This window comes from Doryrhamphus excisus, chromosome 13 (assembly GCF_030265055.1).
Source record: "Doryrhamphus excisus isolate RoL2022-K1 chromosome 13, RoL_Dexc_1.0, whole genome shotgun sequence".
Lineage (NCBI taxonomy): Eukaryota > Metazoa > Chordata > Actinopteri > Syngnathiformes > Syngnathidae > Doryrhamphus > Doryrhamphus excisus.
The window spans coordinates 393,984-415,942 of NC_080478.1; the positions used below are offsets into that span (position 1 = coordinate 393,984).

At 51.7% G+C, this 21,959-nt stretch overlaps 67 non-coding genes and 29 pseudogenes across 67 annotated transcripts; all 96 read right to left on the minus strand.

Moving 5' to 3' along the window:
- Positions 1–6: 6 nt before the first annotated feature.
- On the minus strand, positions 7–125 carry LOC131097529 (5S ribosomal RNA). Its single transcript, XR_009116429.1, has one exon. It is a non-coding gene; the product is annotated as a 5S ribosomal RNA (ribosomal RNA).
- Positions 126–237: 112 nt separating this feature from the next.
- On the minus strand, positions 238–366 carry LOC131099769 (5S ribosomal RNA; annotated as a pseudogene).
- Positions 367–479: 113 nt separating this feature from the next.
- LOC131100001 (5S ribosomal RNA) lies at positions 480–598 on the minus strand. The gene has a single exon (XR_009118771.1). It is a non-coding gene; the product is annotated as a 5S ribosomal RNA (ribosomal RNA).
- Positions 599–710: 112 nt separating this feature from the next.
- LOC131100445 (5S ribosomal RNA) lies at positions 711–819 on the minus strand (annotated as a pseudogene).
- Positions 820–931: 112 nt separating this feature from the next.
- LOC131142992 (5S ribosomal RNA) lies at positions 932–1,050 on the minus strand. Its single transcript, XR_009133049.1, has one exon. It is a non-coding gene; the product is annotated as a 5S ribosomal RNA (ribosomal RNA).
- A 112-nt stretch (positions 1,051–1,162) lies between these two features.
- On the minus strand, positions 1,163–1,281 carry LOC131142750 (5S ribosomal RNA). The gene has a single exon (XR_009132817.1). It is a non-coding gene; the product is annotated as a 5S ribosomal RNA (ribosomal RNA).
- Positions 1,282–1,393: 112 nt separating this feature from the next.
- LOC131097530 (5S ribosomal RNA) lies at positions 1,394–1,512 on the minus strand. The gene has a single exon (XR_009116430.1). It is a non-coding gene; the product is annotated as a 5S ribosomal RNA (ribosomal RNA).
- Positions 1,513–1,624: 112 nt separating this feature from the next.
- On the minus strand, positions 1,625–1,733 carry LOC131141110 (5S ribosomal RNA; annotated as a pseudogene).
- Positions 1,734–1,845: 112 nt separating this feature from the next.
- Positions 1,846–1,964, minus strand: LOC131097724 (5S ribosomal RNA). Its single transcript, XR_009116618.1, has one exon. It is a non-coding gene; the product is annotated as a 5S ribosomal RNA (ribosomal RNA).
- Positions 1,965–2,076: 112 nt separating this feature from the next.
- LOC131142369 (5S ribosomal RNA) lies at positions 2,077–2,185 on the minus strand (annotated as a pseudogene).
- Positions 2,186–2,297: 112 nt separating this feature from the next.
- Positions 2,298–2,416, minus strand: LOC131143364 (5S ribosomal RNA). The gene has a single exon (XR_009133413.1). It is a non-coding gene; the product is annotated as a 5S ribosomal RNA (ribosomal RNA).
- Positions 2,417–2,529: 113 nt separating this feature from the next.
- Positions 2,530–2,648, minus strand: LOC131098429 (5S ribosomal RNA). Its single transcript, XR_009117302.1, has one exon. It is a non-coding gene; the product is annotated as a 5S ribosomal RNA (ribosomal RNA).
- Positions 2,649–2,760: 112 nt separating this feature from the next.
- LOC131100446 (5S ribosomal RNA) lies at positions 2,761–2,869 on the minus strand (annotated as a pseudogene).
- A 112-nt stretch (positions 2,870–2,981) lies between these two features.
- LOC131100113 (5S ribosomal RNA) lies at positions 2,982–3,100 on the minus strand. The gene has a single exon (XR_009118879.1). It is a non-coding gene; the product is annotated as a 5S ribosomal RNA (ribosomal RNA).
- A 112-nt stretch (positions 3,101–3,212) lies between these two features.
- Positions 3,213–3,331, minus strand: LOC131097202 (5S ribosomal RNA). Its single transcript, XR_009116114.1, has one exon. It is a non-coding gene; the product is annotated as a 5S ribosomal RNA (ribosomal RNA).
- Positions 3,332–3,443: 112 nt separating this feature from the next.
- On the minus strand, positions 3,444–3,552 carry LOC131142042 (5S ribosomal RNA; annotated as a pseudogene).
- A 112-nt stretch (positions 3,553–3,664) lies between these two features.
- On the minus strand, positions 3,665–3,783 carry LOC131097651 (5S ribosomal RNA). Its single transcript, XR_009116548.1, has one exon. It is a non-coding gene; the product is annotated as a 5S ribosomal RNA (ribosomal RNA).
- Positions 3,784–3,895: 112 nt separating this feature from the next.
- On the minus strand, positions 3,896–4,004 carry LOC131142130 (5S ribosomal RNA; annotated as a pseudogene).
- Positions 4,005–4,116: 112 nt separating this feature from the next.
- LOC131143018 (5S ribosomal RNA) lies at positions 4,117–4,235 on the minus strand. Its single transcript, XR_009133074.1, has one exon. It is a non-coding gene; the product is annotated as a 5S ribosomal RNA (ribosomal RNA).
- Positions 4,236–4,347: 112 nt separating this feature from the next.
- Positions 4,348–4,466, minus strand: LOC131099394 (5S ribosomal RNA). Its single transcript, XR_009118228.1, has one exon. It is a non-coding gene; the product is annotated as a 5S ribosomal RNA (ribosomal RNA).
- A 112-nt stretch (positions 4,467–4,578) lies between these two features.
- On the minus strand, positions 4,579–4,687 carry LOC131141111 (5S ribosomal RNA; annotated as a pseudogene).
- Positions 4,688–4,799: 112 nt separating this feature from the next.
- Positions 4,800–4,918, minus strand: LOC131097725 (5S ribosomal RNA). Its single transcript, XR_009116619.1, has one exon. It is a non-coding gene; the product is annotated as a 5S ribosomal RNA (ribosomal RNA).
- Positions 4,919–5,030: 112 nt separating this feature from the next.
- Positions 5,031–5,149, minus strand: LOC131099312 (5S ribosomal RNA). Its single transcript, XR_009118147.1, has one exon. It is a non-coding gene; the product is annotated as a 5S ribosomal RNA (ribosomal RNA).
- A 112-nt stretch (positions 5,150–5,261) lies between these two features.
- LOC131141204 (5S ribosomal RNA) lies at positions 5,262–5,370 on the minus strand (annotated as a pseudogene).
- Positions 5,371–5,482: 112 nt separating this feature from the next.
- LOC131098560 (5S ribosomal RNA) lies at positions 5,483–5,601 on the minus strand. Its single transcript, XR_009117427.1, has one exon. It is a non-coding gene; the product is annotated as a 5S ribosomal RNA (ribosomal RNA).
- A 112-nt stretch (positions 5,602–5,713) lies between these two features.
- Positions 5,714–5,832, minus strand: LOC131099560 (5S ribosomal RNA). Its single transcript, XR_009118385.1, has one exon. It is a non-coding gene; the product is annotated as a 5S ribosomal RNA (ribosomal RNA).
- Positions 5,833–5,944: 112 nt separating this feature from the next.
- Positions 5,945–6,063, minus strand: LOC131099121 (5S ribosomal RNA). Its single transcript, XR_009117959.1, has one exon. It is a non-coding gene; the product is annotated as a 5S ribosomal RNA (ribosomal RNA).
- A 112-nt stretch (positions 6,064–6,175) lies between these two features.
- Positions 6,176–6,294, minus strand: LOC131098206 (5S ribosomal RNA). The gene has a single exon (XR_009117082.1). It is a non-coding gene; the product is annotated as a 5S ribosomal RNA (ribosomal RNA).
- A 112-nt stretch (positions 6,295–6,406) lies between these two features.
- LOC131141112 (5S ribosomal RNA) lies at positions 6,407–6,515 on the minus strand (annotated as a pseudogene).
- A 112-nt stretch (positions 6,516–6,627) lies between these two features.
- On the minus strand, positions 6,628–6,746 carry LOC131097726 (5S ribosomal RNA). The gene has a single exon (XR_009116620.1). It is a non-coding gene; the product is annotated as a 5S ribosomal RNA (ribosomal RNA).
- Positions 6,747–6,858: 112 nt separating this feature from the next.
- Positions 6,859–6,977, minus strand: LOC131099314 (5S ribosomal RNA). The gene has a single exon (XR_009118149.1). It is a non-coding gene; the product is annotated as a 5S ribosomal RNA (ribosomal RNA).
- Positions 6,978–7,089: 112 nt separating this feature from the next.
- Positions 7,090–7,198, minus strand: LOC131141205 (5S ribosomal RNA; annotated as a pseudogene).
- A 112-nt stretch (positions 7,199–7,310) lies between these two features.
- Positions 7,311–7,429, minus strand: LOC131098561 (5S ribosomal RNA). The gene has a single exon (XR_009117428.1). It is a non-coding gene; the product is annotated as a 5S ribosomal RNA (ribosomal RNA).
- A 112-nt stretch (positions 7,430–7,541) lies between these two features.
- LOC131099561 (5S ribosomal RNA) lies at positions 7,542–7,660 on the minus strand. Its single transcript, XR_009118386.1, has one exon. It is a non-coding gene; the product is annotated as a 5S ribosomal RNA (ribosomal RNA).
- A 112-nt stretch (positions 7,661–7,772) lies between these two features.
- LOC131099122 (5S ribosomal RNA) lies at positions 7,773–7,891 on the minus strand. Its single transcript, XR_009117960.1, has one exon. It is a non-coding gene; the product is annotated as a 5S ribosomal RNA (ribosomal RNA).
- Positions 7,892–8,003: 112 nt separating this feature from the next.
- LOC131143076 (5S ribosomal RNA) lies at positions 8,004–8,122 on the minus strand. Its single transcript, XR_009133131.1, has one exon. It is a non-coding gene; the product is annotated as a 5S ribosomal RNA (ribosomal RNA).
- Positions 8,123–8,234: 112 nt separating this feature from the next.
- LOC131097785 (5S ribosomal RNA) lies at positions 8,235–8,353 on the minus strand. Its single transcript, XR_009116678.1, has one exon. It is a non-coding gene; the product is annotated as a 5S ribosomal RNA (ribosomal RNA).
- A 112-nt stretch (positions 8,354–8,465) lies between these two features.
- LOC131097531 (5S ribosomal RNA) lies at positions 8,466–8,584 on the minus strand. Its single transcript, XR_009116431.1, has one exon. It is a non-coding gene; the product is annotated as a 5S ribosomal RNA (ribosomal RNA).
- A 112-nt stretch (positions 8,585–8,696) lies between these two features.
- On the minus strand, positions 8,697–8,825 carry LOC131099727 (5S ribosomal RNA; annotated as a pseudogene).
- A 113-nt stretch (positions 8,826–8,938) lies between these two features.
- Positions 8,939–9,057, minus strand: LOC131100002 (5S ribosomal RNA). Its single transcript, XR_009118772.1, has one exon. It is a non-coding gene; the product is annotated as a 5S ribosomal RNA (ribosomal RNA).
- A 112-nt stretch (positions 9,058–9,169) lies between these two features.
- On the minus strand, positions 9,170–9,278 carry LOC131141489 (5S ribosomal RNA; annotated as a pseudogene).
- A 112-nt stretch (positions 9,279–9,390) lies between these two features.
- LOC131097419 (5S ribosomal RNA) lies at positions 9,391–9,509 on the minus strand. The gene has a single exon (XR_009116326.1). It is a non-coding gene; the product is annotated as a 5S ribosomal RNA (ribosomal RNA).
- A 112-nt stretch (positions 9,510–9,621) lies between these two features.
- LOC131141113 (5S ribosomal RNA) lies at positions 9,622–9,730 on the minus strand (annotated as a pseudogene).
- A 112-nt stretch (positions 9,731–9,842) lies between these two features.
- Positions 9,843–9,961, minus strand: LOC131097727 (5S ribosomal RNA). The gene has a single exon (XR_009116621.1). It is a non-coding gene; the product is annotated as a 5S ribosomal RNA (ribosomal RNA).
- Positions 9,962–10,073: 112 nt separating this feature from the next.
- Positions 10,074–10,192, minus strand: LOC131099315 (5S ribosomal RNA). Its single transcript, XR_009118150.1, has one exon. It is a non-coding gene; the product is annotated as a 5S ribosomal RNA (ribosomal RNA).
- Positions 10,193–10,304: 112 nt separating this feature from the next.
- LOC131141207 (5S ribosomal RNA) lies at positions 10,305–10,413 on the minus strand (annotated as a pseudogene).
- Positions 10,414–10,525: 112 nt separating this feature from the next.
- On the minus strand, positions 10,526–10,644 carry LOC131098563 (5S ribosomal RNA). Its single transcript, XR_009117430.1, has one exon. It is a non-coding gene; the product is annotated as a 5S ribosomal RNA (ribosomal RNA).
- A 112-nt stretch (positions 10,645–10,756) lies between these two features.
- LOC131099562 (5S ribosomal RNA) lies at positions 10,757–10,875 on the minus strand. The gene has a single exon (XR_009118387.1). It is a non-coding gene; the product is annotated as a 5S ribosomal RNA (ribosomal RNA).
- A 112-nt stretch (positions 10,876–10,987) lies between these two features.
- On the minus strand, positions 10,988–11,106 carry LOC131099123 (5S ribosomal RNA). The gene has a single exon (XR_009117961.1). It is a non-coding gene; the product is annotated as a 5S ribosomal RNA (ribosomal RNA).
- Positions 11,107–11,218: 112 nt separating this feature from the next.
- On the minus strand, positions 11,219–11,337 carry LOC131142651 (5S ribosomal RNA). The gene has a single exon (XR_009132723.1). It is a non-coding gene; the product is annotated as a 5S ribosomal RNA (ribosomal RNA).
- Positions 11,338–11,449: 112 nt separating this feature from the next.
- LOC131142751 (5S ribosomal RNA) lies at positions 11,450–11,568 on the minus strand. Its single transcript, XR_009132818.1, has one exon. It is a non-coding gene; the product is annotated as a 5S ribosomal RNA (ribosomal RNA).
- Positions 11,569–11,680: 112 nt separating this feature from the next.
- Positions 11,681–11,799, minus strand: LOC131097533 (5S ribosomal RNA). The gene has a single exon (XR_009116433.1). It is a non-coding gene; the product is annotated as a 5S ribosomal RNA (ribosomal RNA).
- Positions 11,800–11,911: 112 nt separating this feature from the next.
- On the minus strand, positions 11,912–12,030 carry LOC131142815 (5S ribosomal RNA). The gene has a single exon (XR_009132881.1). It is a non-coding gene; the product is annotated as a 5S ribosomal RNA (ribosomal RNA).
- A 112-nt stretch (positions 12,031–12,142) lies between these two features.
- LOC131097534 (5S ribosomal RNA) lies at positions 12,143–12,261 on the minus strand. Its single transcript, XR_009116434.1, has one exon. It is a non-coding gene; the product is annotated as a 5S ribosomal RNA (ribosomal RNA).
- A 112-nt stretch (positions 12,262–12,373) lies between these two features.
- Positions 12,374–12,502, minus strand: LOC131099728 (5S ribosomal RNA; annotated as a pseudogene).
- Positions 12,503–12,614: 112 nt separating this feature from the next.
- Positions 12,615–12,723, minus strand: LOC131100448 (5S ribosomal RNA; annotated as a pseudogene).
- A 112-nt stretch (positions 12,724–12,835) lies between these two features.
- On the minus strand, positions 12,836–12,954 carry LOC131097422 (5S ribosomal RNA). Its single transcript, XR_009116328.1, has one exon. It is a non-coding gene; the product is annotated as a 5S ribosomal RNA (ribosomal RNA).
- Positions 12,955–13,066: 112 nt separating this feature from the next.
- Positions 13,067–13,175, minus strand: LOC131141114 (5S ribosomal RNA; annotated as a pseudogene).
- Positions 13,176–13,287: 112 nt separating this feature from the next.
- Positions 13,288–13,406, minus strand: LOC131098852 (5S ribosomal RNA). The gene has a single exon (XR_009117704.1). It is a non-coding gene; the product is annotated as a 5S ribosomal RNA (ribosomal RNA).
- Positions 13,407–13,518: 112 nt separating this feature from the next.
- On the minus strand, positions 13,519–13,637 carry LOC131099316 (5S ribosomal RNA). The gene has a single exon (XR_009118151.1). It is a non-coding gene; the product is annotated as a 5S ribosomal RNA (ribosomal RNA).
- A 112-nt stretch (positions 13,638–13,749) lies between these two features.
- Positions 13,750–13,858, minus strand: LOC131141208 (5S ribosomal RNA; annotated as a pseudogene).
- A 112-nt stretch (positions 13,859–13,970) lies between these two features.
- Positions 13,971–14,089, minus strand: LOC131098564 (5S ribosomal RNA). Its single transcript, XR_009117431.1, has one exon. It is a non-coding gene; the product is annotated as a 5S ribosomal RNA (ribosomal RNA).
- A 112-nt stretch (positions 14,090–14,201) lies between these two features.
- On the minus strand, positions 14,202–14,320 carry LOC131099563 (5S ribosomal RNA). The gene has a single exon (XR_009118388.1). It is a non-coding gene; the product is annotated as a 5S ribosomal RNA (ribosomal RNA).
- A 112-nt stretch (positions 14,321–14,432) lies between these two features.
- LOC131101053 (5S ribosomal RNA) lies at positions 14,433–14,551 on the minus strand (annotated as a pseudogene).
- A 112-nt stretch (positions 14,552–14,663) lies between these two features.
- On the minus strand, positions 14,664–14,782 carry LOC131099124 (5S ribosomal RNA). Its single transcript, XR_009117962.1, has one exon. It is a non-coding gene; the product is annotated as a 5S ribosomal RNA (ribosomal RNA).
- Positions 14,783–14,894: 112 nt separating this feature from the next.
- Positions 14,895–15,013, minus strand: LOC131098331 (5S ribosomal RNA). The gene has a single exon (XR_009117207.1). It is a non-coding gene; the product is annotated as a 5S ribosomal RNA (ribosomal RNA).
- Positions 15,014–15,125: 112 nt separating this feature from the next.
- Positions 15,126–15,244, minus strand: LOC131142752 (5S ribosomal RNA). The gene has a single exon (XR_009132819.1). It is a non-coding gene; the product is annotated as a 5S ribosomal RNA (ribosomal RNA).
- A 112-nt stretch (positions 15,245–15,356) lies between these two features.
- On the minus strand, positions 15,357–15,475 carry LOC131099763 (5S ribosomal RNA). The gene has a single exon (XR_009118540.1). It is a non-coding gene; the product is annotated as a 5S ribosomal RNA (ribosomal RNA).
- A 112-nt stretch (positions 15,476–15,587) lies between these two features.
- LOC131097423 (5S ribosomal RNA) lies at positions 15,588–15,706 on the minus strand. The gene has a single exon (XR_009116329.1). It is a non-coding gene; the product is annotated as a 5S ribosomal RNA (ribosomal RNA).
- A 112-nt stretch (positions 15,707–15,818) lies between these two features.
- LOC131141116 (5S ribosomal RNA) lies at positions 15,819–15,927 on the minus strand (annotated as a pseudogene).
- A 112-nt stretch (positions 15,928–16,039) lies between these two features.
- On the minus strand, positions 16,040–16,158 carry LOC131098854 (5S ribosomal RNA). The gene has a single exon (XR_009117705.1). It is a non-coding gene; the product is annotated as a 5S ribosomal RNA (ribosomal RNA).
- Positions 16,159–16,270: 112 nt separating this feature from the next.
- LOC131099317 (5S ribosomal RNA) lies at positions 16,271–16,389 on the minus strand. Its single transcript, XR_009118152.1, has one exon. It is a non-coding gene; the product is annotated as a 5S ribosomal RNA (ribosomal RNA).
- A 112-nt stretch (positions 16,390–16,501) lies between these two features.
- On the minus strand, positions 16,502–16,610 carry LOC131141209 (5S ribosomal RNA; annotated as a pseudogene).
- A 112-nt stretch (positions 16,611–16,722) lies between these two features.
- On the minus strand, positions 16,723–16,841 carry LOC131098565 (5S ribosomal RNA). Its single transcript, XR_009117432.1, has one exon. It is a non-coding gene; the product is annotated as a 5S ribosomal RNA (ribosomal RNA).
- A 112-nt stretch (positions 16,842–16,953) lies between these two features.
- Positions 16,954–17,072, minus strand: LOC131099564 (5S ribosomal RNA). The gene has a single exon (XR_009118389.1). It is a non-coding gene; the product is annotated as a 5S ribosomal RNA (ribosomal RNA).
- A 112-nt stretch (positions 17,073–17,184) lies between these two features.
- Positions 17,185–17,303, minus strand: LOC131100883 (5S ribosomal RNA; annotated as a pseudogene).
- A 112-nt stretch (positions 17,304–17,415) lies between these two features.
- Positions 17,416–17,534, minus strand: LOC131099125 (5S ribosomal RNA). The gene has a single exon (XR_009117963.1). It is a non-coding gene; the product is annotated as a 5S ribosomal RNA (ribosomal RNA).
- Positions 17,535–17,646: 112 nt separating this feature from the next.
- LOC131098332 (5S ribosomal RNA) lies at positions 17,647–17,765 on the minus strand. Its single transcript, XR_009117208.1, has one exon. It is a non-coding gene; the product is annotated as a 5S ribosomal RNA (ribosomal RNA).
- A 112-nt stretch (positions 17,766–17,877) lies between these two features.
- LOC131142753 (5S ribosomal RNA) lies at positions 17,878–17,996 on the minus strand. The gene has a single exon (XR_009132820.1). It is a non-coding gene; the product is annotated as a 5S ribosomal RNA (ribosomal RNA).
- A 112-nt stretch (positions 17,997–18,108) lies between these two features.
- Positions 18,109–18,227, minus strand: LOC131097535 (5S ribosomal RNA). Its single transcript, XR_009116435.1, has one exon. It is a non-coding gene; the product is annotated as a 5S ribosomal RNA (ribosomal RNA).
- A 112-nt stretch (positions 18,228–18,339) lies between these two features.
- Positions 18,340–18,468, minus strand: LOC131099729 (5S ribosomal RNA; annotated as a pseudogene).
- A 112-nt stretch (positions 18,469–18,580) lies between these two features.
- LOC131100449 (5S ribosomal RNA) lies at positions 18,581–18,689 on the minus strand (annotated as a pseudogene).
- A 112-nt stretch (positions 18,690–18,801) lies between these two features.
- On the minus strand, positions 18,802–18,920 carry LOC131097424 (5S ribosomal RNA). The gene has a single exon (XR_009116330.1). It is a non-coding gene; the product is annotated as a 5S ribosomal RNA (ribosomal RNA).
- A 112-nt stretch (positions 18,921–19,032) lies between these two features.
- On the minus strand, positions 19,033–19,141 carry LOC131141117 (5S ribosomal RNA; annotated as a pseudogene).
- A 112-nt stretch (positions 19,142–19,253) lies between these two features.
- Positions 19,254–19,372, minus strand: LOC131097728 (5S ribosomal RNA). Its single transcript, XR_009116622.1, has one exon. It is a non-coding gene; the product is annotated as a 5S ribosomal RNA (ribosomal RNA).
- A 112-nt stretch (positions 19,373–19,484) lies between these two features.
- On the minus strand, positions 19,485–19,613 carry LOC131099730 (5S ribosomal RNA; annotated as a pseudogene).
- A 112-nt stretch (positions 19,614–19,725) lies between these two features.
- On the minus strand, positions 19,726–19,844 carry LOC131143003 (5S ribosomal RNA). The gene has a single exon (XR_009133060.1). It is a non-coding gene; the product is annotated as a 5S ribosomal RNA (ribosomal RNA).
- A 112-nt stretch (positions 19,845–19,956) lies between these two features.
- LOC131143365 (5S ribosomal RNA) lies at positions 19,957–20,075 on the minus strand. Its single transcript, XR_009133414.1, has one exon. It is a non-coding gene; the product is annotated as a 5S ribosomal RNA (ribosomal RNA).
- A 112-nt stretch (positions 20,076–20,187) lies between these two features.
- On the minus strand, positions 20,188–20,306 carry LOC131097425 (5S ribosomal RNA). Its single transcript, XR_009116331.1, has one exon. It is a non-coding gene; the product is annotated as a 5S ribosomal RNA (ribosomal RNA).
- Positions 20,307–20,418: 112 nt separating this feature from the next.
- Positions 20,419–20,527, minus strand: LOC131141118 (5S ribosomal RNA; annotated as a pseudogene).
- A 112-nt stretch (positions 20,528–20,639) lies between these two features.
- LOC131097729 (5S ribosomal RNA) lies at positions 20,640–20,758 on the minus strand. Its single transcript, XR_009116623.1, has one exon. It is a non-coding gene; the product is annotated as a 5S ribosomal RNA (ribosomal RNA).
- A 112-nt stretch (positions 20,759–20,870) lies between these two features.
- LOC131099318 (5S ribosomal RNA) lies at positions 20,871–20,989 on the minus strand. The gene has a single exon (XR_009118153.1). It is a non-coding gene; the product is annotated as a 5S ribosomal RNA (ribosomal RNA).
- Positions 20,990–21,101: 112 nt separating this feature from the next.
- On the minus strand, positions 21,102–21,210 carry LOC131141210 (5S ribosomal RNA; annotated as a pseudogene).
- Positions 21,211–21,322: 112 nt separating this feature from the next.
- On the minus strand, positions 21,323–21,441 carry LOC131098566 (5S ribosomal RNA). Its single transcript, XR_009117433.1, has one exon. It is a non-coding gene; the product is annotated as a 5S ribosomal RNA (ribosomal RNA).
- Positions 21,442–21,553: 112 nt separating this feature from the next.
- LOC131099565 (5S ribosomal RNA) lies at positions 21,554–21,672 on the minus strand. Its single transcript, XR_009118390.1, has one exon. It is a non-coding gene; the product is annotated as a 5S ribosomal RNA (ribosomal RNA).
- A 112-nt stretch (positions 21,673–21,784) lies between these two features.
- LOC131099126 (5S ribosomal RNA) lies at positions 21,785–21,903 on the minus strand. Its single transcript, XR_009117964.1, has one exon. It is a non-coding gene; the product is annotated as a 5S ribosomal RNA (ribosomal RNA).
- Between the last annotated feature and the right edge of the window lie 56 nt (positions 21,904–21,959).

Sequence of the window (21,959 nt, forward strand, 5' to 3'; positions counted from 1 at the left end):
ATAAAAAGCTTACAGCACCTGGTATTCCCAGGCGGTCTCCCATCCAAGTACTAACCAGGCCAGCCCCTGCTTAGCTTCCGAGATCGGACGAGATCGGGCGTTTTCGGGGTAGTATGGCCGTAAGCTTTAAGGGCAACTGAAAAAATCTTATTTGAAGGCGACGCAGGCCAAACTAGACTCCAGCAAAAAGTGTAAAACAGCGCCCTCTGCTGTCAGGCAAGAGCAGAAACCATAAAAAGCTTACAGCACCTGGTATTCCCAGGCGGTCTCCCATCCAAGTACTAACCAGGCCCGCCCCTGCTTAGCTTCCGAGATCGGACGAGATTGGACGAGATCGGGCGTTTTCAGGGTAGTATGGCTGTAAACTGCCAGGTCAACTGAAAAGATCCTATTTGAAGGTGACGCAGGCCAAACTGGACTCCAGCAAAAAGTGTGAAACAGCGCCCTCTGCTGTCAGGCAAGAGCAGAAACCATAAAAAAGCTTACAGCACCTGGTATTCCCAGGCGGTCTCCCATCCAAGTACTAACCAGGCCCGCCCCTGCTCAGCTTCCAAGATCGGACGAGATCTGGCGTTTTCAGGGTAGTATGGCCGTAAGCTGCCAGGTCAACTGAAAAGATCCTATTTGAAGGTGACGCAGGCCAAACTAGACTCTGGCAAAAAGTGTCAAACAGCGCCCTTTGCTGTCAGGCAAGAGCAGAAACCATAAAAAGCTTACAGCACCTGGTATTCCCAGGCGGTCTCCCATCCAAGTACTAACCAGGCCCGCCCCTGCTTAGCTTCCGAGATCGGGCGTTTTCAGGGTAGTATGGCCGTAAGCTGCCAGGTGAACTGAAAAGATCCTATTTGAAGGTGACGCAGGCCAAACTAGACTCCAGCAAAAAGTGTCAAACAGCGCCCTCTGCTGTCAGGCAAGAGCAGAAACCATAAAAAGCTTACAGCACCTGGTATTCCCAGGCGGTCTCCCATCCAAGTACTAACCAGGCCCGCCCCTGCTTAGCTTCCGAGATCGGACGAGATCGGGCGTTTTCAGGGTAGTATGGCCGTAAGCTTAAAGGGCAACTGAAAAAATCTTATTTGAAGGCGACGCAGGCCAAACTAGACTCCAGCAAAAAGTGTCAAACAGCGCCCTCTGCTGTCAGGCAAGAGCAGAAACCATAAAAAGCTTACAGCACCTGGTATTCCCAGGCGGTCTCCCATCCAAGTACTAACCAGGCCCGCCCCTGCTTTGCTTCCGAGATCGGACGAGATCGGGCGTTTTCAGGGTAGTATGGCCGTAAGCTTTAAGGGCAACTGAAAAAATCTTATTTGAAGGCGACGCAGGCCAAACTAGACTCCAGCAAAAAGTGTCAAACAGCGCCCTCTGCTGTCAGGCAAGAGCAGAAACCATAAAAAGCTTACAGCACCTGGTATTCCCAGGCGGTCTCCCATCCAAGTACTAACCAGGCCAGCCCCTGCTTAGCTTCCGAGATCGGACGAGATCGGGCGTTTTCGGGGTAGTATGGCCGTAAGCTTTAAGGGCAACTGAAAAGATCCTATTTGAAGGTGACGCAGGCCAAACTAGACTCTGGCAAAAAGTGTCAAACAGCGCCCTTTGCTGTCAGGCAAGAGCAGAAACCATAAAAAGCTTATAGCACCTGGTATTCCCAGGCGGTCTCCCATCCAAGTACTAACCAGGCCCGCCCCTGCTTAGCTTCCGAGATCGGGCGTTTTCAGGGTAGTATGGCCGTAAGCTGCCAGGTCAACTGAAAAGATCCTATTTGAAGGCGACGCAGGCCAAACTAGACTCCAGCAAAAAGTGTCAAACAGCGCCCTCTGCTGTCAGGCATGAGCAGAAACCATAAAAGGCTTACAGCACCTGGTATTCCCAGGCGGTCTCCCATCCAAGTACTAACCAGGCCCACCCCTGTTTAGCTTACGAGATCGGACGAGATCGGGCGTTTTCAGGGTAGTATGACCGTAAGCTGCCAGATCAACTGAAAAGATCCTATTTGAAGGCGACGCAGGCCAAACTAGACTCCAGCAAAAAGTGTCAAACAGCGCCCTCTGCTGTCAGGCAAGAGCAGAAACCATATAAATCTTACAGCACCTGGTATTCCCAGGCGGTCTCCCATCCAAGTACTAACCAGGCCCGCCCCTGCTTAGCTTCCGAGATCGGGCTTTTTCAGGATAGTATGGCCGTAAGCTGCAAGATCAACTGAAAAGATCCTATTTGAAGGCGACGCAGGCCAAACTAGACTCTGGCAAAAAGTGTCAAACAGCGCCCTTTGCTGTCAGGCAAGAGCAGAAACCATCAAAAGCTTACAGCACCTGGTATTCCCAGGCGGTCTCCCATCCAAGTACTAACCAGGCCCGCCCCTGCTTAGCTTCCGAGATCGGACGAGATCAGGCGTTTTAAGGGTAGTATGGCCGTAAGCTGCCAGGTCAACTGAAAAGATCCTATTTGAAGGTGACGCAGGCCAAACTAGACTCCAGCAAAAAGTGTCAAACAGCGCCCTCTGCTGTCAGGCAAGAGCAGAAACCATAAAAAAGCTTACAGCACCTGGTATTCCCAGGCGGTCTCCCATCCAAGTACTAACCAGGCCCGCCCCTGCTTAGCTTCCAAGATCGGACGAGATCTGGCGTTTTCAGGGTAGTATGGCCGTAAGCTGCCAGGTCAACTGAAAAGATCCTATTTGAAGGTGACGCAGGCCAAACTAGACTCTGGCAAAAAGTGTCAAACAGCGCCCTTTGCTGTCAGGCAAGAGCAGAAACCATAAAAAGCTTACAGCACCTGGTATTCCCAGGCGGTCTCCCATCCAAGTACTAACCAGGCCCGCCCCTGCTTAGCTTCCGAGATCGGGCGTTTTCAGGGTAGTATGGCCGTAAGCTGCCAGGTGAAATGAAAAGATCCTATTTGAAGGTGACGCAGGCCAAACTAGACTCCAGCAAAAAGTGTCAAACAGCGCCCTCTGCTGTCAGGCAAGAGCAGAAACCATAAAAAGCTTACAGCACCTGGTATTCCCAGGCGGTCTCCCATCCAAGTACTAACCAGGCCAGCCCCTGCTTACCTTCCGAGATCGGACGAGATCAGGCGTTTTAAGGGTAGTATGTCCGTAAGCTGCCAGGTCAACTGAAAAGATCCTATTTGAAGGTGACGCAGGCCAAACTAGACTCCAGCAAAAAGTGTCAAACAGCGCCCTCTGCTGTCAGGCAAGAGCAGAAACCATAAAAAGCTTTCAGCACCTGGTATTCCCAGGCGGTCTCCCATCCAAGTACTAACCAGGCCCGCCCCTGCTTAGCTTCCGAGATCTGACGAGATCGGGCGTTTTCAGGGTAGTATGGCCGTAAGCTGCCAGGTCAACTGAAAAGATCCTATTTGAAGGTGACGCAGGCCAAACTAGACGCTGGCAAAAAGTGTCAAACAGCGCCCTTTGCTGTCAGGCAAGAGCAGAAACCATAAAAAGCTTACAGCACCTGGTATTCCCAGACGGTCTCCCATCCAAGTACTAACCAGGCCCGCCCCTGCTTAGCGTCCGAGATCGGGCGTTTTCAGGGTAGTTTGGCCGTAAGCTGCCAGGTCAACTGAAAAGATCCTATTTGAAGGCGACGCAGGCCAAACTAGACTCCAGCAAAAAGTGTCAAACAGCGCCCTCTGCTGTCAGGCATGAGCAGAAACCATAAAAGGCTTACAGCACCTGGTATTCCCAGGCGGTCTCCCATCCAAGTACTAACCAGGCCCGCCCCTGCTTAGCTTCCGAGATCGGACGAGATCGGGCTTTTTCAGGATAGTATGGCCGTAAGCTGCAAGATCAACTGAAAAGATCCTATTTGAAGGCGACGCAGGCCAAACTAGACTCTGGCAAAAAGTGTCAAACAGCGCCCTTTGCTGTCAGGCAAGAGCAGAAACCATAAAAAGCTTACAGCACCTGGTATTCCCAGGCTGTCTCCCATCCAAGTACTACCCAGGCCCGCCCCTGCTTAGCTTCCGAGATCGGGCGATTTCAGGGTAGTATGGCCGTAAGCTGCCAGGTGAACTGAAAAGATCCTATTTGAAGGTGACGCAGGCCAAACTAGACTCCAGCAAAAAGTGTCAAACAGCGCCCTCTGCTGTCAGGCAAGAGCAGAAACCATAAAAAGCTTACAGCACCTGGTATTCCCAGGCGGTCTCCCATCCAAGTACTAACCAGGCCCTCCCCTGCTTAGCTTCCGAGATCGGACGAGATCAGGCGTTTTAAGGGTAGTATGGCCGTAAGCTGCCAGGTCACCTGAAAAGATCCTATTTGAAGGTGACGCAGGCCAAACTAGACTCCAGCAAAAAGTGTCAAACAGCGCCCTCTGCTGTCAGGCAAGAGCAGAAACCATAAAAAGCTTACAGGACCTGGTATTCCCAGGCGGTCTCCCATCCAAGTACTAACCAGGCCCGCCCCTGCTTAGTTTCCGAGATCAGACGAGATCGGGCGTTTTCAGGGTAGTATGGCCGTAAGCTGCCAGGTCAACTGAAAAGATCCTATTTGAAGGTGACGCAGGCCAAACTAGACTCTGGCAAAAAGTGTCAAACAGCGCCCTTTGCTGTCAGGCAAGAGCAGAAACCATAAAAAGCTTATAGCACCTGGTATTCCCAGGCGGTCTCCCATCCAAGTACTAACCAGGCCCGCCCCTGCTTAGCTTCCGAGATCGGGCGTTTTCAGGGTAGTATGGCCGTAAGCTGCCAGGTCAACTGAAAAGATCCTATTTGAAGGCGACGCAGGCCAAACTAGACTCCAGCAAAAAGTGTCAAACAGCGCCCTCTGCTGTCAGGCATGAGCAGAAACCATAAAAGGCTTACAGCACCTGGTATTCCCAGGCGGTCTCCCATCCAAGTACTAACCAGGCCCACCCCTGTTTAGCTTACGAGATCGGACGAGATCGGGCGTTTTCAGGGTAGTATGACCGTAAGCTGCCAGATCAACTGAAAAGATCCTATTTGAAGGCGACGCAGGCCAAACTAGACTCCAGCAAAAAGTGTCAAACAGCGCCCTCTGCTGTCAGGCAAGAGCAGAAACCATATAAAGCTTACAGCACCTGGTATTTCCAGGCGGTCTCCCATCCAAGTACTAACCAGGCCCGCCCCTGCTTAGCTTCCGAGATCGGACGAGATCGGGCTTTTTCAGGATAGTATGGCCGTAAGCTGCCAGATCAACTGAAAAGATCCTATTTGAAGGCGACGCAGGCCAAACTAGACTCTGGCAAAAAGTGTCAAACAGCGCCCTTTGCTGTCAGGCAAGAGCAGAAACCATAAAAAGCTTACAGCACCTGGTATTCCCAGGCGGTCTCCCATCCAAGTACTAACCAGGCCCGCCCCTGCTTAGCTTCCGAGATCGGGCTTTTTCAGGGTAGTATGGCCGTAAGCTGCCAGGTGAACTGAAAAGATCCTATTTGAAGGTGACGCAGGCCAAACTAGACTCCAGCAAAAAGTGTCAAACAGCGCCCTCTGCTGTCAGGCAAGAGCAGAAACCATAAAAGGCTTACAGCACCTGGTATTCCCAGGCGGTCTCCCATCCAAGTACTAACCAGGCCCACCCCTGTTTAGCTTACGAGATCGGACGAGATCGGGCATTTTCAGGGTAGTATGACCGTAAGCTGCCAGATCAACTGAAAAGATCCTATTTGAAGGCGACGCAGGCCAAACTAGACTCCAGCAAAAAGTGTCAAACAGCGCCCTCTGCTGTCAGGCAAGAGCCGAAACCATAAAAGGCTTACAGCACCTGGTATTCCCAGGCGGTCTCTCATCCAAGTACTAACCAGGCCCGCCCCTGCTTAGCTTCCGAGATCGGACGATATCGGGCGTTTTCAGGGTAGTATGGCCGTAAGCTGCCAGGGCAACTGAAAAGATCCTATTTGAAGGCGACGCAGGCCAAACTAGACTCCAGCAAAAAGTGTCAAACAGCGCCCTCTGCTTTCAGGCAAAAGCAGAAACCATAAAAAGCTTAGAGCACCTGGTATTCCTAGGCGGTTTCCCATCCAAGTACTAACCAGGCCCGCCCCTGCTTAGCTTCCGAGATCGGATGAGATCGGGCGTTTTCAGGGTAGTATGGCTGTAAGCTGCCAAGGCAACTGAAAAGATCCTATTTGAAGGCGACGCAGGCCAAACTAAACTCCAGCAAAAAGTGTCAAACAGCGCCCTCTGCTGTCAGGCAAGAGCAGAAACCATAAAAAGCTCACAGCACCTGGTATTCCCAGGCGGTCTCCCATCCAAGTACTAACCAGGCCCGCCCCTGCTTAGTTTCCGAGATCAGACGAGATCGGGCGTTTTCAGGGTAGTATGGCCGTAAGCTGCCAGGTCAACTGAAAAGATCCTATTTGAAGGTGACGCAGGCCAAACTAGACTCTGGCAAAAAGTGTCAAACAGCGCCCTTTGCTGTCAGGCAAGAGCAGAAACCATAAAAAGCTTATAGCACCTGGTATTCCCAGGCGGTCTCCCATCCAAGTACTAACCAGGCCCGCCCCTGCTTAGCTTCCGAGATCGGGCGTTTTCAGGGTAGTATGGCCGTAAGCTGCCAGGTCAACTGAAAAGATCCTATTTGAAGGCGACGCAGGCCAAACTAGACTCCAGCAAAAAGTGTCAAACAGCGCCCTCTGCTGTCAGGCATGAGCAGAAACCATAAAAGGCTTACAGCACCTGGTATTCCCAGGCGGTCTCCCATCCAAGTACTAACCAGGCCCACCCCTGTTTAGCTTACGAGATCGGACGAGATCGGGCGTTTTCAGGGTAGTATGACCGTAAGCTGCCAGATCAACTGAAAAGATCCTATTTGAAGGCGACGCAGGCCAAACTAGACTCCAGCAAAAAGTGTCAAACAGCGCCCTCTGCTGTCAGGCAAGAGCAGAAACCATATAAAGCTTACAGCACCTGGTATTTCCAGGCGGTCTCCCATCCAAGTACTAACCAGGCCCGCCCCTGCTTAGCTTCCGAGATCGGACGAGATCGGGCTTTTTCAGGATAGTATGGCCGTAAGCTGCCAGATCAACTGAAAAGATCCTATTTGAAGGCGACGCAGGCCAAACTAGACTCTGGCAAAAAGTGTCAAACAGCGCCCTTTGCTGTCAGGCAAGAGCAGAAACCATAAAAAGCTTACAGCACCTGGTATTCCCAGGCGGTCTCCCATCCAAGTACTAACCAGGCCCGCCCCTGCTTAGCTTCCGAGATCGGGCTTTTTCAGGGTAGTATGGCCGTAAGCTGCCAGGTGAACTGAAAAGATCCTATTTGAAGGTGACGCAGGCCAAACTAGACTCCAGCAAAAAGTGTCAAACAGCGCCCTCTGCTGTCAGGCAAGAGCAGAAACCATAAAAGGCTTACAGCACCTGGTATTCCCAGGCGGTCTCCCATCCAAGTACTAACCAGGCCCACCCCTGTTTAGCTTACGAGATCGGACGAGATCGGGCATTTTCAGGGTAGTATGACCGTAAGCTGCCAGATCAACTGAAAAGATCCTATTTGAAGGCGACGCAGGCCAAACTAGACTCCAGCAAAAAGTGTCAAACAGCGCCCTCTGCTGTCAGGCAAGAGCCGAAACCATAAAAGGCTTACAGCACCTGGTATTCCCAGGCGGTCTCTCATCCAAGTACTAACCAGGCCCGCCCCTGCTTAGCTTCCGAGATCGGACGATATCGGGCGTTTTCAGGGTAGTATGGCCGTAAGCTGCCAGGGCAACTGAAAAGATCCTATTTGAAGGCGACGCAGGCCAAACTAGACTCCAGCAAAAAGTGTCAAACAGCGCCCTCTGCTTTCAGGCAAAAGCAGAAACCATAAAAAGCTTAGAGCACCTGGTATTCCTAGGCGGTTTCCCATCCAAGTACTAACCAGGCCCGCCCCTGCTTAGCTTCCGAGATCGGATGAGATCGGGCGTTTTCAGGGTAGTATGGCTGTAAGCTGCCAAGGCAACTGAAAAGATCCTATTTGAAGGCGACGCAGGCCAAACTAAACTCCAGCAAAAAGTGTCAAACAGCGCCCTCTGCTGTCAGGCAAGAGCAGAAACCATAAAAAGCTCACAGCACCTGGTATTCCCAGGCGGTCTCCCATCCAAGTACTAACCAGGCCAGCCCCTGCTTAGCTTCCGAGATCGGACGAGATCGGGCGTTTTCAGGGTAGTATGGCCGTAAGCTTAAAGGGCAACTGAAAAAATCTTATTTGAAGGCGACGCAGGCCAAACTAGACTCCAGCAAAAAGTGTCAAACAGCGCCCTCTGCTGTCAGGCAAGAGCAGAAACCATAAAAAGCTTATAGCACCTGGTATTCCCAGGCGGTCTCCCATCCAAGTACTAACCAGGCCCGCCCCTGCTTTGCTTCCGAGATCGGACGAGATCGGGCGTTTTCAGGGTAGTATGGCCGTAAGCTTTAAGGGCAACTGAAAAAATCTTATTTGAAGGCGACGCAGGCCAAACTAGACTCCAGCAAAAAGTGTCAAACAGCGCCCTCTGCTGTCAGGCAAGAGCAGAAACCATAAAAAGCTTACAGCACCTGGTATTCCCAGGCGGTCTCCCATCCAAGTACTAACCAGGCCAGCCCCTGCTTAGCTTCCGAGATCGGACGAGATCGGGCGTTTTCGGGGTAGTATGGCCGTAAGCTTTAAGGGCAACTGAAAAAATCTTATTTGAAGGCGACGCAGGCCAAACTAGACTCCAGCAAAAAGTGTAAAACAGCGCCCTCTGCTGTCAGGCAAGAGCAGAAACCATAAAAAGCTTACAGCACCTGGTATTCCCAGGCGGTCTCCCATCCAAGTACTAACCAGGCCCGCCCCTGCTTAGCTTCCGAGATCGGACGAGATCGGACGAGATCGGGCGTTTTCAGGGTAGTATGGCTGTAAACTGCCAGGTCAACTGAAAAGATCCTATTTGAAGGTGACGCAGGCCAAACTAGACTCCAGCAAAAAGTGTCAAACAGCGCCCTCTGCTGTCAGGCAAGAGCAGAAACCATAAAAAAGCTTACAGCACCTGGTATTCCCAGGCGGTCTCCCATCCAAGTACTAACCAGGCCCGCCCCTGCTCAGCTTCCAAGATCGGACGAGATCTGGCGTTTTCAGGGTAGTATGGCCGTAAGCTGCCAGGTCAACTGAAAAGATCCTATTTGAAGGTGACGCAGGCCAAACTAGACTCTGGCAAAAAGTGTCAAACAGCGCCCTTTGCTGTCAGGCAAGAGCAGAAACCATAAAAAGCTTACAGCACCTGGTGTTCCCAGGCGGTCTCCCATCCAAGTACTAACCAGGCCCGCCCCTGCTTAGCTTCTGAGATCGGGCGTTTTCAGGGTAGTATGGCCGTAAGCTGCCAGGTGAACTGAAAAGATCCTATTTGAAGGTGACGCAGGCCAAACTAGACTCCAGCAAAAAGTGTCAAACAGCGCCCTCTGCTGTCAGGCAAGAGCAGAAACCATAAAAAGCTTACAGCACCTGGTATTCCCAGGCGGTCTCCCATCCAAGTACTAACCAGGCCCGCCCCTGCTTAGTTTCCGAGATCAGACGAGATCGGGCGTTTTCAGGGTAGTATGGCCGTAAGCTGCCAGGTCAACTGAAAAGATCCTATTTGAAGGTGACGCAGGCCAAACTAGACTCTGGCAAAAAGTGTCAAACAGCGCCCTTTGCTGTCAGGCAAGAGCAGAAACCATAAAAAGCTTATAGCACCTGGTATTCCCAGGCGGTCTCCCATCCAAGTACTAACCAGGCCCGCCCCTGCTTAGCTTCCGAGATCGGGCGTTTTCAGGGTAGTATGGCCGTAAGCTGCCAGGTCAACTGAAAAGATCCTATTTGAAGGCGACGCAGGCCAAACTAGACTCCAGCAAAAAGTGTCAAACAGCGCCCTCTGCTGTCAGGCATGAGCAGAAACCATAAAAGGCTTACAGCACCTGGTATTCCCAGGCGGTCTCCCATCCAAGTACTAACCAGGCCCACCCCTGTTTAGCTTACGAGATCGGACGAGATCGGGCGTTTTCAGGGTAGTATGACCGTAAGCTGCCAGATCAACTGAAAAGATCCTATTTGAAGGCGACGCAGGCCAAACTAGACTCCAGCAAAAAGTGTCAAACAGCGCCCTCTGCTGTCAGGCAAGAGCAGAAACCATATAAAGCTTACAGCACCTGGTATTTCCAGGCGGTCTCCCATCCAAGTACTAACCAGGCCCGCCCCTGCTTAGCTTCCGAGATCGGACGAGATCGGGCTTTTTCAGGATAGTATGGCCGTAAGCTGCCAGATCAACTGAAAAGATCCTATTTGAAGGCGACGCAGGCCAAACTAGACTCTGGCAAAAAGTGTCAAACAGCGCCCTTTGCTGTCAGGCAAGAGCAGAAACCATAAAAAGCTTACAGCACCTGGTATTCCCAGGCGGTCTCCCATCCAAGTACTAACCAGGCCCGCCCCTGCTTAGCTTCCGAGATCGGGCTTTTTCAGGGTAGTATGGCCGTAAGCTGCCAGGTGAACTGAAAAGATCCTATTTGAAGGTGACGCAGGCCAAACTAGACTCCAGCAAAAAGTGTCAAACAGCGCCCTCTGCTGTCAGGCAAGAGCAGAAACCATAAAAGGCTTACAGCACCTGGTATTCCCAGGCGGTCTCCCATCCAAGTACTAACCAGGCCCACCCCTGTTTAGCTTACGAGATCGGACGAGATCGGGCATTTTCAGGGTAGTATGACCGTAAGCTGCCAGATCAACTGAAAAGATCCTATTTGAAGGCGACGCAGGCCAAACTAGACTCCAGCAAAAAGTGTCAAACAGCGCCCTCTGCTGTCAGGCAAGAGCCGAAACCATAAAAGGCTTACAGCACCTGGTATTCCCAGGCGGTCTCTCATCCAAGTACTAACCAGGCCCGCCCCTGCTTAGCTTCCGAGATCGGACGATATCGGGCGTTTTCAGGGTAGTATGGCCGTAAGCTGCCAGGGCAACTGAAAAGATCCTATTTGAAGGCGACGCAGGCCAAACTAGACTCCAACAAAAAGTGTCAAACAGCGCCCTCTGCTTTCAGGCAAAAGCAGAAACCATAAAAAGCTTAGAGCACCTGGTATTCCTAGGCGGTTTCCCATCCAAGTACTAACCAGGCCCGCCCCTGCTTAGCTTCCGAGATCGGATGAGATCGGGCGTTTTCAGGGTAGTATGGCTGTAAGCTGCCAAGGCAACTGAAAAGATCCTATTTGAAGGCGACGCAGGCCAAACTAAACTCCAGCAAAAAGTGTCAAACAGCGCCCTCTGCTGTCAGGCAAGAGCAGAAACCATAAAAAGCTTACAGCACCTGGTATTCCCAGGCGGTCTCCCATCCAAGTACTAACCAGGCCAGCCCCTGCTTAGCTTCCGAGATCGGACGAGATCGGGCGTTTTCAGGGTAGTATGGCCGTAAGCTTAAAGGGCAACTGAAAAAATCTTATTTGAAGGCGACGCAGGCCAAACTAGACTCCAGCAAAAAGTGTCAAACAGCGCCCTCTGCTGTCAGGCAAGAGCAGAAACCATAAAAAGCTTACAGCACCTGGTATTCCCAGGCGGTCTCCCATCCAAGTACTAACCAGGCCCGCCCCTGCTTTGCTTCCGAGATCGGACGAGATCGGGCGTTTTCAGGGTAGTATGGCCGTAAGCTTTAAGGGCAAATGAAAAAATCTTATTTGAAGGCGACGCAGGCCAAACTAGACTCCAGCAAAAAGTGTCAAACAGCGCCCTCTGCTGTCAGGCAAGAGCAGAAACCATAAAAAGCTTACAGCACCTGGTATTCCCAGGCGGTCTCCCATCCAAGTACTAACCAGGCCAGCCCCTGCTTAGCTTCCGAGATCGGACGAGATCGGGCGTTTTCGGGGTAGTATGGCCGTAAGCTTTAAGGGCAACTGAAAAAATCTTATTTGAAGGCGACGCAGGCCAAACTAGACTCCAGCAAAAAGTGTAAAACAGCGCCCTCTGCTGTCAGGCAAGAGCAGAAACCATAAAAAGCTTACAGCACCTGGTATTCCCAGGCGGTCTCCCATCCAAGTACTAACCAGGCCCGCCCCTGCTTTGCTTCCGAGATCTGACGAGATCGGGCGTTTTCAGGGTAGTATGGCCGTAAGCTTTAAGGGCAACTGAAAAAATCTTATTTGAAGGCGACGCAGGCCAAACTAGACTCCAGCAAAAAGTGTCAAACAGCGCCCTCTGCTGTCAGGCAAGAGCAGAAACCATAAAAAGCTTACAGCACCTGGTATTCCCAGGCGGTCTCCCATCCAAGTACTAACCAGGCCAGCCCCTGCTTAGCTTCCGAGATCGGACGAGATCGGGCGTTTTCGGGGTAGTATGGCCGTAAGCTTTAAGGGCAACTGAAAAAATCTTATTTGAAGGCGACGCAGGCCAAACTAGACTCCAGCAAAAAGTGTAAAACAGCGCCCTCTGCTGTCAGGCAAGAGCAGAAACCATAAAAAGCTTACAGCACCTGGTATTCCCAGGCGGTCTCCCATCCAAGTACTAACCAGGCCCGCCCCTGCTTAGCTTCCGAGATCGGACGAGATCGGACGAGATCGGGCGTTTTCAGGGTAGTATGGCTGTAAACTGCCAGGTCAACTGAAAAGATCCTATTTGAAGGTGACGCAGGCCAAACTAGACTCTGGCAAAAAGTGTCAAACAGCGCCCTTTGCTGTCAGGCAAGAGCAGAAACCATAAAAAGCTTACAGCACCTGGTATTCCCAGGCGGTCTCCCATCCAAGTACTAACCAGGCCCGCCCCTGCTTAGCTTCCGAGATCGGGCGTTTTCAGGGTAGTATGGCCGTAAGCTGCCAGGTCACCTGAAAAGATCCTATTTGAAGGTGACGCAGGCCAAACTAGACTCCAGCAAAAAGTGTCAAACAGCGCCCTCTGCTGTCAGGCAAGAGCAGAAACCATAAAAAGCTTACAGCACCTGGTATTCCCAGGCGGTCTCCCATCCAAGTACTAACCAGGCCCGCCCCTGCTTAGTTTCCGAGATCAGACGAGATCGGGCGTTTTCAGGGTAGTATGGCCGTAAGCTGCCAGGTCAACTGAAAAGATCCTATTTGAAGGTGACGCAGGCCAAACTAGACTCTGGCAAAAAGTGTCAAACAGCGCCCTTTGCTGTCAGGCAAGAGCAGAAACCATAAAAAGCTTATAGCACCTGGTATTCCCAGGCGGTCTCCCATCCAAGTACTAACCAGGCCCGCCCCTGCTTAGCTTCCGAGATCGGGCGTTTTCAGGGTAGTATGGCCGTAAGCTGCCAGGTCAACTGAAAAGATCCTATTTGAAGGCGACGCAGGCCAAACTAGACTCCAGCAAAAAGTGTCAAACAGCGCCCTCTGCTGTCAGGCATGAGCAGAAACCATAAAAGGCTTACAGCACCTGGTATTCCCAGGCGGTCTCCCATCCAAGTACTAACCAGGCCCACCCCTATTTAGCTTACGAGATCGGACGAGATCGGGCGTTTTCAGGGTAGTATGACCGTAAGCTGCCAGATCAACTGAAAAGATCCTATTTGAAGGCGACGCAGGCCAAACTAGACTCCAGCAAAAAGTGTCAAACAGCGCCCTCTGCTGTCAGGCAAGAGCAGAAACCATATAAAGCTTACAGCACCTGGTATTTCCAGGCGGTCTCCCATCCAAGTACTAACCAGGCCCGCCCCTGCTTAGCTTCCGAGATCGGACGAGATCGGGCTTTTTCAGGATAGTATGGCCGTAAGCTGCCAGATCAACTGAAAAGATCCTATTTGAAGGCGACGCAGGCCAAACTAGACTCTGGCAAAAAGTGTCAAACAGCGCCCTTTGCTGTCAGGCAAGAGCAGAAACCATAAAAAGCTTACAGCACCTGGTATTCCCAGGCGGTCTCCCATCCAAGTACTAACCAGGCCCGCCCCTGCTTAGCTTCCGAGATCGGGCTTTTTCAGGGTAGTATGGCCGTAAGCTGCCAGGTGAACTGAAAAGATCCTATTTGAAGGTGACGCAGGCCAAACTAGACTCCAGCAAAAAGTGTCAAACAGCGCCCTCTGCTGTCAGGCAAGAGCAGAAACCATAAAAGGCTTACAGCACCTGGTATTCCCAGGCGGTCTCCCATCCAAGTACTAACCAGGCCCACCCCTGTTTAGCTTACGAGATCGGACGAGATCGGGCATTTTCAGGGTAGTATGACCGTAAGCTGCCAGATCAACTGAAAAGATCCTATTTGAAGGCGACGCAGGCCAAACTAGACTCCAGCAAAAAGTGTCAAACAGCGCCCTCTGCTGTCAGGCAAGAGCCGAAACCATAAAAGGCTTACAGCACCTGGTATTCCCAGGCGGTCTCTCATCCAAGTACTAACCAGGCCCGCCCCTGCTTAGCTTCCGAGATCGGACGATATCGGGCGTTTTCAGGGTAGTATGGCCGTAAGCTGCCAGGGCAACTGAAAAGATCCTATTTGAAGGCGACGCAGGCCAAACTAGACTCCAGCAAAAAGTGTCAAACAGCGCCCTCTGCTTTCAGGCAAAAGCAGAAACCATAAAAAGCTTAGAGCACCTGGTATTCCTAGGCGGTTTCCCATCCAAGTACTAACCAGGCCCGCCCCTGCTTAGCTTCCGAGATCGGACGATATCGGGCGTTTTCAGGGTAGTATAGCCGTAAGCTGCCAAGGCAACTGAAAAGATCCTATTTGAAGGCGACGCAGGCCAAACTAGACTCCAACAAAAAGTGTCAAACAGCGCCCTCTGCTTTCAGGCAAAAGCAGAAACCATAAAAAGCTTAGAGCACCTGGTATTCCTAGGCGGTTTCCCATCCAAGTACTAACCAGGCCCGCCCCTGCTTAGCTTCCGAGATCGGATGAGATCGGGCGTTTTCAGGGTAGTATGGCTGTAAGCTGCCAAGGCAACTGAAAAGATCCTATTTGAAGGCGACGCAGGCCAAACTAAACTCCAGCAAAAAGTGTCAAACAGCGCCCTCTGCTGTCAGGCAAGAGCAGAAACCATAAAAAGCTTACAGCACCTGGTATTCCCAGGCGGTCTCCCATCCAAGTACTAACCAGGCCAGCCCCTGCTTAGCTTCCGACATCGGACGAGATCGGGCGTTTTCAGGGTAGTATGGCCGTAAGCTTAAAGGGCAACTGAAAAAATCTTATTTGAAGGCGACGCAGGCCAAACTAGACTCCAGCAAAAAGTGTCAAACAGCGCCCTCTGCTGTCAGGCAAGAGCAGAAACCATAAAAAGCTTACAGCACCTGGTATTCCCAGGCGGTCTCCCATCCAAGTACTAACCAGGCCCGCCCCTGCTTTGCTTCCGAGATCGGACGAGATCGGGCGTTTTCAGGGTAGTATGGCCGTAAGCTTTAAGGGCAACTGAAAAAATCTTATTTGAAGGCGACGCAGGCCAAACTAGACTCCAGCAAAAAGTGTCAAACAGCGCCCTCTGCTGTCAGGCAAGAGCAGAAACCATAAAAAGCTTAGAGCACCTGGTATTCCTAGGCGGTTTCCCATCCAAGTACTAACCAGGCCAGCCCCTGCTTAGCTTCCGAGATCGGATGAGATCGGGCGTTTTCAGGGTAGTATGGCTGTAAGCTGCCAAGGCAACTGAAAAGATCCTATTTGAAGGCGACGCAGGCCAAACTAAACTCCAGCAAAAAGTGTCAAACAGCGCCCTCTGCTGTCAGGCAAGAGCAGAAACCATAAAAAGCTTACAGCACCTGGTATTCCCAGGCGGTCTCCCATCCAAGTACTAACCAGGCCCGCCCCTGCTTAGTTTCCGAGATCAGACGAGATCGGGCGTTTTCAGGGTAGTATGGCCGTAAGCTGCCAGGTCAACTGAAAAGATCCTATTTGAAGGTGACGCAGGCCAAACTAGACTCTGGCAAAAAGTGTCAAACAGCGCCCTTTGCTGTCAGGCAAGAGCAGAAACCATAAAAAGCTTATAGCACCTGGTATTCCCAGGCGGTCTCCCATCCAAGTACTAACCAGGCCCGCCCCTGCTTAGCTTCCGAGATCGGGCGTTTTCAGGGTAGTATGGCCGTAAGCTGCCAGGTCAACTGAAAAGATCCTATTTGAAGGCGACGCAGGCCAAACTAGACTCCAGCAAAAAGTGTCAAACAGCGCCCTCTGCTGTCAGGCATGAGCAGAAACCATAAAAGGCTTACAGCACCTGGTATTCCCAGGCGGTCTCCCATCCAAGTACTAACCAGGCCCACCCCTATTTAGCTTACGAGATCGGACGAGATCGGGCGTTTTCAGGGTAGTATGACCGTAAGCTGCCAGATCAACTGAAAAGATCCTATTTGAAGGCGACGCAGGCCAAACTAGACTCCAGCAAAAAGTGTCAAACAGCGCCCTCTGCTGTCAGGCAAGAGCAGAAACCATATAAAGCTTACAGCACCTGGTATTTCCAGGCGGTCTCCCATCCAAGTACTAACCAGGCCCGCCCCTGCTTAGCTTCCGAGATCGGACGAGATCGGGCTTTTTCAGGATAGTATGGCCGTAAGCTGCCAGATCAACTGAAAAGATCCTATTTGAAGGCGACGCAGGCCAAACTAGACTCTGGCAAAAAGTGTCAAACAGCGCCCTTTGCTGTCAGGCAAGAGCAGAAACCATAAAAAGCTTACAGCACCTGGTATTCCCAGGCGGTCTCCCATCCAAGTACTAACCAGGCCCGCCCCTGCTTAGCTTCCGAGATCGGGCTTTTTCAGGGTAGTATGGCCGTAAGCTGCCAGGTGAACTGAAAAGATCCTATTTGAAGGTGACGCAGGCCAAACTAGACTCCAGCAAAAAGTGTCAAACAGCGCCCTCTGCTGTCAGGCAAGAGCAGAAACCATAAAAGGCTTACAGCACCTGGTATTCCCAGGCGGTCTCCCATCCAAGTACTAACCAGGCCCACCCCTGTTTAGCTTACGAGATCGGACGAGATCGGGCATTTTCAGGGTAGTATGACCGTAAGCTGCCAGATCAACTGAAAAGATCCTATTTGAAGGCGACGCAGGCCAAACTAGACTCCAGCAAAAAGTGTCAAACAGCGCCCTCTGCTGTCAGGCAAGAGCCGAAACCATAAAAGGCTTACAGCACCTGGTATTCCCAGGCGGTCTCTCATCCAAGTACTAACCAGGCCCGCCCCTGCTTAGCTTCCGAGATCGGACGATATCGGGCGTTTTCAGGGTAGTATGGCCGTAAGCTGCCAGGGCAACTGAAAAGATCCTATTTGAAGGCGACGCAGGCCAAACTAGACTCCAGCAAAAAGTGTCAAACAGCGCCCTCTGCTTTCAGGCAAAAGCAGAAACCATAAAAAGCTTAGAGCACCTGGTATTCCTAGGCGGTTTCCCATCCAAGTACTAACCAGGCCCGCCCCTGCTTAGCTTCCGAGATCGGACGATATCGGGCGTTTTCAGGGTAGTATGGCCGTAAGCTGCCAAGGCAACTGAAAAGATCCTATTTGAAGGCGACGCAGGCCAAACTAGACTCCAACAAAAAGTGTCAAACAGCGCCCTCTGCTTTCAGGCAAAAGCAGAAACCATAAAAAGCTTAGAGCACCTGGTATTCCTAGGCGGTTTCCCATCCAAGTACTAACCAGGCCCGCCCCTGCTTAGCTTCCGAGATCGGATGAGATCGGGCGTTTTCAGGGTAGTATGGCTGTAAGCTGCCAAGGCAACTGAAAAGATCCTATTTGAAGGCGACGCAGGCCAAACTAAACTCCAGCAAAAAGTGTCAAACAGCGCCCTCTGCTGTCAGGCAAGAGCAGAAACCATAAAAAGCTTACAGCACCTGGTATTCCCAGGCGGTCTCCCATCCAAGTACTAACCAGGCCAGCCCCTGCTTAGCTTCCGACATCGGACGAGATCGGGCGTTTTCAGGGTAGTATGGCCGTAAGCTTAAAGGGCAACTGAAAAAATCTTATTTGAAGGCGACGCAGGCCAAACTAGACTCCAGCAAAAAGTGTCAAACAGCGCCCTCTGCTGTCAGGCAAGAGCAGAAACCATAAAAAGCTTACAGCACCTGGTATTCCCAGGCGGTCTCCCATCCAAGTACTAACCAGGCCCGCCCCTGCTTTGCTTCCGAGATCGGACGAGATCGGGCGTTTTCAGGGTAGTATGGCCGTAAGCTTTAAGGGCAACTGAAAAAATCTTATTTGAAGGCGACGCAGGCCAAACTAGACTCCAGCAAAAAGTGTCAAACAGCGCCCTCTGCTGTCAGGCAAGAGCAGAAACCATAAAAAGCTTACAGCACCTGGTATTCCCAGGCGGTCTCCCATCCAAGTACTAACCAGGCCAGCCCCTGCTTAGCTTCCGAGATCGGACGAGATCGGGCGTTTTCGGGGTAGTATGGCCGTAAGCTTTAAGGGCAACTGAAAAAATCTTATTTGAAGGCGACGCAGGCCAAACTAGACTCCAGCAAAAAGTGTAAAACAGCGCCCTCTGCTGTCAGGCAAGAGCAGAAACCATAAAAAGCTTACAGCACCTGGTATTCCCAGGCGGTCTCCCATCCAAGTACTAACCAGGCCCGCCCCTGCTTAGCTTCCGAGATCGGACGAGATCGGACGAGATCGGGCGTTTTCAGGGTAGTATGGCTGTAAACTGCCAGGTCAACTGAAAAGATCCTATTTGAAGGTGACGCAGGCCAAACTAGACTCTGGCAAAAAGTGTCAAACAGCGCCCTTTGCTGTCAGGCAAGAGCAGAAACCATAAAAAGCTTACAGCACCTGGTATTCCCAGGCGGTCTCCCATCCAAGTACTAACCAGGCCCGCCCCTGCTTAGCTTCCGAGATCGGGCGTTTTCAGGGTAGTATGGCCGTAAGCTGCCAGGTCACCTGAAAAGATCCTATTTGAAGGTGACGCAGGCCAAACTAGACTCCAGCAAAAAGTGTCAAACAGCGCCCTCTGCTGTCAGGCAAGAGCAGAAACCATAAAAAGCTTACAGCACCTGGTATTCCCAGGCGGTCTCCCATCCAAGTACTAACCAGGCCCGCCCCTGCTTAGTTTCCGAGATCAGACGAGATCGGGCGTTTTCAGGGTAGTATGGCCGTAAGCTGCCAGGTCAACTGAAAAGATCCTATTTGAAGGTGACGCAGGCCAAACTAGACTCTGGCAAAAAGTGTCAAACAGCGCCCTTTGCTGTCAGGCAAGAGCAGAAACCATAAAAAGCTTATAGCACCTGGTATTCCCAGGCGGTCTCCCATCCAAGTACTAACCAGGCCCGCCCCTGCTTAGCTTCCGAGATCGGGCGTTTTCAGGGTAGTATGGCCGTAAGCTGCCAGGTCAACTGAAAAGATCCTATTTGAAGGCGACGCAGGCCAAACTAGACTCCAGCAAAAAGTGTCAAACAGCGCCCTCTGCTGTCAGGCATGAGCAGAAACCATAAAAGGCTTACAGCACCTGGTATTCCCAGGCGGTCTCCCATCCAAGTACTAACCAGGCCCACCCCTGTTTAGCTTACGAGATCGGACGAGATCGGGCGTTTTCAGGGTAGTATGACCGTAAGCTGCCAGATCAACTGAAAAGATCCTATTTGAAGGCGACGCAGGCCAAACTAGACTCCAGCAAAAAGTGTCAAACAGCGCCCTCTGCTGTCAGGCAAGAGCAGAAACCATAAAAAGCTTACAGCACCTGGTATTCCCAGGCGGTCTCCCATCCAAGTACTAACCAGGCCCGCCCCTGCTTAGCTTCCGAGATCGGACGAGATCGGACGAGATCGGGCGTTTTCAGGGTAGTATGGCTGTAAACTGCCAGGTCAACTGAAAAGATCCTATTTGAAGGTGACGCAGGCCAAACTAGACTCTGACAAAAAGTGTCAAACAGCGCCCTTTGCTGTCAGGCAAGAGCAGAAACCATAAAAAGCTTACAGCACCTGGTATTCCCAGGCGGTCTCCCATCCAAGTACTAACCAGGCCCGCCCCTGCTTAGCTTCCGAGATCGGACGAGATCGGGCGTTTTCAGGGTAGTATGGCCGTAAGCTGCCAGGTCAACTGAAAAGATCCTATTTGAAGGCGACGCAGGCCAAACTAGACTCCAGCAAAAAGTGTCAAACAGCGCCCTCTGCTGTCAGGCAAGAGCAGAAACCATAAAAAGCTTACAGCACCTGGTATTCCCAGGCGGTCTCCCATCCAAGTACTAACCAGGCCCGCCCCTGCTTAGCTTCCGAGATCGGACGAGATCAGGCGTTTTAAGGGTAGTATGGCCGTAAGCTGCCAGGTCACCTGAAAAGATCCTATTTGAAGGTGACGCAGGCCAAACTAGACTCCAGCAAAAAGTGTCAAACAGCGCCCTCTGCTGTCAGGCAAGAGCAGAAACCATAAAAAGCTTACAGCACCTGGTATTCCCAGGCGGTCTCCCATCCAAGTACTAACCAGGCCCGCCCCTGCTTAGTTTCCGAGATCAGACGAGATCGGGCGTTTTCAGGGTAGTATGGCCGTAAGCTGCCAGGTCAACTGAAAAGATCCTATTTGAAGGTGACGCAGGCCAAACTAGACTCTGGCAAAAAGTGTCAAACAGCGCCCTTTGCTGTCAGGCAAGAGCAGAAACCATAAAAAGCTTATAGCACCTGGTATTCCCAGGCGGTCTCCCATCCAAGTACTAACCAGGCCCGCCCCTGCTTAGCTTCCGAGATCGGGCGTTTTCAGGGTAGTATGGCCGTAAGCTGCCAGGTCAACTGAAAAGATCCTATTTGAAGGCGACGCAGGCCAAACTAGACTCCAGCAAAAAGTGTCAAACAGCGCCCTCTGCTGTCAGGCATGAGCAGAAACCATAAAAGGCTTACAGCACCTGGTATTCCCAGGCGGTCTCCCATCCAAGTACTAACCAGGCCCACCCCTGTTTAGCTTACGAGATCGGACGAGATCGGGCGTTTTCAGGGTAGTATGACCGTAAGCTGCCAGATCAACTGAAAAGATCCTATTTGAAGGCGACGCAGGCCAAACTAGACTCCAGCAAAAAGTGTCAAACAGCGCCCTCTGCTGTCAGGCAAGAGCAGAAACCATATAAAGCTTACAGCACCTGGTATTTCCAGGCGGTCTCCCATCCAAGTACTAACCAGGCCCGCCCCTGCTTAGCTTCCGAGATCGGACGAGATCGGGCTTTTTCAGGATAGTATGGCCGTAAGCTGCCAGATCAACTGAAAAGATCCTATTTGAAGGCGACGCAGGCCAAACTAGACTCTGGCAAAAAGTGTCAAACAGCGCCCTTTGCTGTCAGGCAAGAGCAGAAACCATAAAAAGCTTACAGCACCTGGTATTCCCAGGCGGTCTCCCATCCAAGTACTAACCAGGCCCGCCCCTGCTTAGCTTCCGAGATCGGGCTTTTTCAGGGTAGTATGGCCGTAAGCTGCCAGGTGAACTGAGAAGATCCTATTTGAAGGTGACGCAGGCCAAACTAGACTCCAGCAAAAAGTGTCAAACAGCGCCCTCTGCTGTCAGGCAAGAGCAGAAACCATAAAAGGCTTACAGCACCTGGTATTCCCAGGCGGTCTCCCATCCAAGTACTAACCAGGCCCACCCCTGTTTAGCTTACGAGATCGGACGAGATCGGGCATTTTCAGGGTAGTATGACCGTAAGCTGCCAGATCAACTGAAAAGATCCTATTTGAAGGCGACGCAGGCCAAACTAGACTCCAGCAAAAAGTGTCAAACAGCGCCCTCTGCTGTCAGGCAAGAGCCGAAACCATAAAAGGCTTACAGCACCTGGTATTCCCAGGCGGTCTCTCATCCAAGTACTAACCAGGCCCGCCCCTGCTTAGCTTCCGAGATCGGACGATATCGGGCGTTTTCAGGGTAGTATGGCCGTAAGCTGCCAGGGCAACTGAAAAGATCCTATTTGAAGGCGACGCAGGCCAAACTAGACTCCAGCAAAAAGTGTCAAACAGCGCCCTCTGCTTTCAGGCAAAAGCAGAAACCATAAAAAGCTTAGAGCACCTGGTATTCCTAGGCGGTTTCCCATCCAAGTACTAACCAGGCCCGCCCCTGCTTAGCTTCCGAGATCGGATGAGATCGGGCGTTTTCAGGGTAGTATGGCTGTAAGCTGCCAAGGCAACTGAAAAGATCCTATTTGAAGGCGACGCAGGCCAAACTAAACTCC